We start from the raw sequence: 2,992 nt of genomic DNA on the forward strand, positions 1-2,992 counted from the left end.
AAGCAGGACACACTCGTTCTTTTTAGAAAGCGAATGTAAAGACACAAAGGACAATCTGATTTTGGAAGAAAAATACCAGAATGGGGTGATTTTTATGTATCACTCCTTCCTACCACTCTTTTATGACACAGAATCCACAAAGGAAGCAAATGGCATGGCCAGGTTGTGTGTTACACCTTGTGGACTAAGGGAGAGAAGAAAGGTGGGGGGGGTCTTAGGTGGTTTTTCACTTCCAGATCTTTGCAAGATGAAACTGCAAAGCTCTGAACTCAGAATTATGTGCCACAGGAAAGGAAAATCAATCTGTCTGATCACTTCAAAGCAGTGAGGCGAGGACTGTGCTGAGATGAGGAGAGGTTGCCCAGCAGCAGGAAGGACAGTGAAGCACCACAGCAGATCACAGCTCAGCAGGAGCATCCACTACCCCAAGTTCCTCTCATAAAATTTTTCCTGAATAACTGGAATGTTACCTTCTTGATGGGGAATACCCATATAATCTACAGCCTTTTAAAGATACCCTAAATACTCATTTCTGCTGCATTTCCAGTGTGAAGAACGTCACATTAAGACTCTGTGAACACCTTTTTCATCCTTTCACTGAAAAGAGGTTGCAAACCCTGCCCGTGTCCCTGTGAGAGAGCAGAGCACCATCCTCCAAGGGCACAGGCAGCTGCCTGGAAGGCAGCAGATCCCACTGCTACATCACACACTCCCATCAAATTTCCACCATGCCTATGGGAAGCCTTTCACAGATCACAGAGGCACAGCAAAGCTGCAGGTCCAGTTCTGCAAGCCTTGGCTTGCAGGGAGAGCTGGAGCCAGCCCTGCAGCTCAGCCCCGCCGGCAGAACGCCACTGGAACACTCCTGGGAGGATCACCTCACTCCAGCCAAAGCCCTGCTTTAAAACACACCTCCTCCTGCACAAGTAACCTCTGGCCAACTGCAAAGGTAGCACTGCAGGCTTCTGACAGCACAGCCAAAGCAGAGAGTGACATGGAGCAGCCCTTCTCCAGTAAAAATAAGCTAAAAGGAAAAGAAGGATCAAAAATTCAGGTGAAGTATAGTATGGGGATAGCAAAGATTGCACAAACAGTGCCACTCTTGATGTGCCTGACAACTGGGTTTCCTTCTGGCACAGTCAGATCTTCCAAGGAAAAAAGCCAAACAGTTGCCTTGATCCCACTAGGAGGAAGAAGCCTGAGGAGAGGCCAAGACCTGAACGCAATGATGCAGCAACATTGTCAATGTTGCACTCAGCCTCTTGATGGAGAAAAATCGCCCAGGACAACAGAATTTATCTGGCAATTCAGAGTTCCTGCACTTCACTGAGTAACTGCACAACACCACACTTCCCCAGAGGGAAACCCCTGAGGTCATGGTTAGTGACCAGTGAAGACAAGCTGGCAGTTACTCGGTTACATGGATGCCACTCACAGAAATCCACAGACTCCAGGAGAAAGCTCTGGATCGATCCTGCCCTGCCTACAGCCAGCACCAGTCTGCAGGATGCTCTTCACAGTCATGGAACTTAAAAAACCCAGCTAGCTCCCTCTCTCCTGGCAGCAGCAGGAGCTGAGGTGCCCAGAGCCTGACAAAACCAAGATGATTTGGGGAAGCCAAGATAAAAGCAGAGGACTACTGATCCGTGCTTTCTTTTTTTTCCCCTTTCAAATTTCTCTCAGCTGGAGATGGAACAAGACTGTCCATGTCACCCAGGTGCTAATTTGCCCTTGTGATAAAGTCTTTTTTTCTGACAGGAGCACCAGGTACTTTAGTGACAGGTGAAGATGCACCTGTGCCCTGCAGCACTCTGAGACCAGGCTGCTCTAAGAATGCCAAGTCATCATCGACTTGTAATCCAATCAACAAGACAAAACAAACAAGCTCAGACACTAAAAGCTGCCAATTGCTGTGGGCTTAAAAAGAAACCCACACTTCTTTAATTACCTAAAAAGCTTTGCTGTCCTGAATGCTGCAAGGAAACTCACACAATGAGGAACTGATTGCAGAGAGGAAATAGGGACCTGATTCTACACAGGGTGCTAGCAAATGCACCAAGTAACCTGACAAAATAGAGAAAAATATTTATTCTCTGCTCCTCTCTCTGCTGCTGTGGTCACAGGTGATTTTCGAAAGCACAGGTGACACTCCCAGTGCCAGGCTTTCCAGGCAGTGGTGCCTCTCCCATGTAAAGGAAAATACATCTGTAACCCAATTTAGGAAATCAATGCCTGTGAAATAGCTTCTCTCCAAAGAGGCTGACCCCTAGCCCGGTGTCAGACTGCCACAGCTTGGCACATCCTCCTCAGATGGCACCTGGCTGTAACAGTGTCCCAACACTAAACTGAGATGTATTTCATCACCCACCCATTCACCCACACAACAGGCACTGCCCAGGCTGTGCCGAAGAGCACAGTCACCCCTCAAAATACACATGCACCCACCCAGGCGCTATCCCTGGGGCTGGCACGGAGCGTGGCACAGCAGTGGGACCGATGGTGTGATCCCTGGGGCGTGGTGAGGATGTGGGACCCCCGCATGCAGGGACACGGGAGGCACAGGAATGATGAGAATGCCCTGGGGATCGATGGGGCTGTTTCCTGAGCACAGAGACGGGGGTGATGGGAATGCCCCAATGTGCAGGGCACAGGGACAGGGAGAGGATGAGGTGCCCTGGAGCACCAGGAACAGGATGGGTATGGTGTGTCCAGAAGCACCAGGCACAGGCACAGGGTAGGGATGAGGTGCCTCAGAGCACCAGGCACAGGGGTGGGGAGGGAAGGGGATGCCTTGGGACATGGGGCACTGGGGCAGGGTAGGGATGCGGCGCACCGAGCACAGGGCCCGCGGTTAACGAGGGCTATACCCGGTGCACAGAGCACTGCGACGGGCGGTGCGGGGATGCCGCGGCGCACAGGCAGGAGGTGGCACAGGGCCGGGGGACCGGAGGTGCCAGAGGTGCCGCAGAGAGCCGGGGACGGCGTGGCGAGC

Source organism: Corvus brachyrhynchos, unplaced genomic scaffold, assembly GCF_000691975.1.
Source record: "Corvus brachyrhynchos isolate BGI_N302 unplaced genomic scaffold, ASM69197v1 scaffold125, whole genome shotgun sequence".
Taxonomy (NCBI): Eukaryota; Metazoa; Chordata; class Aves; order Passeriformes; family Corvidae; genus Corvus; species Corvus brachyrhynchos.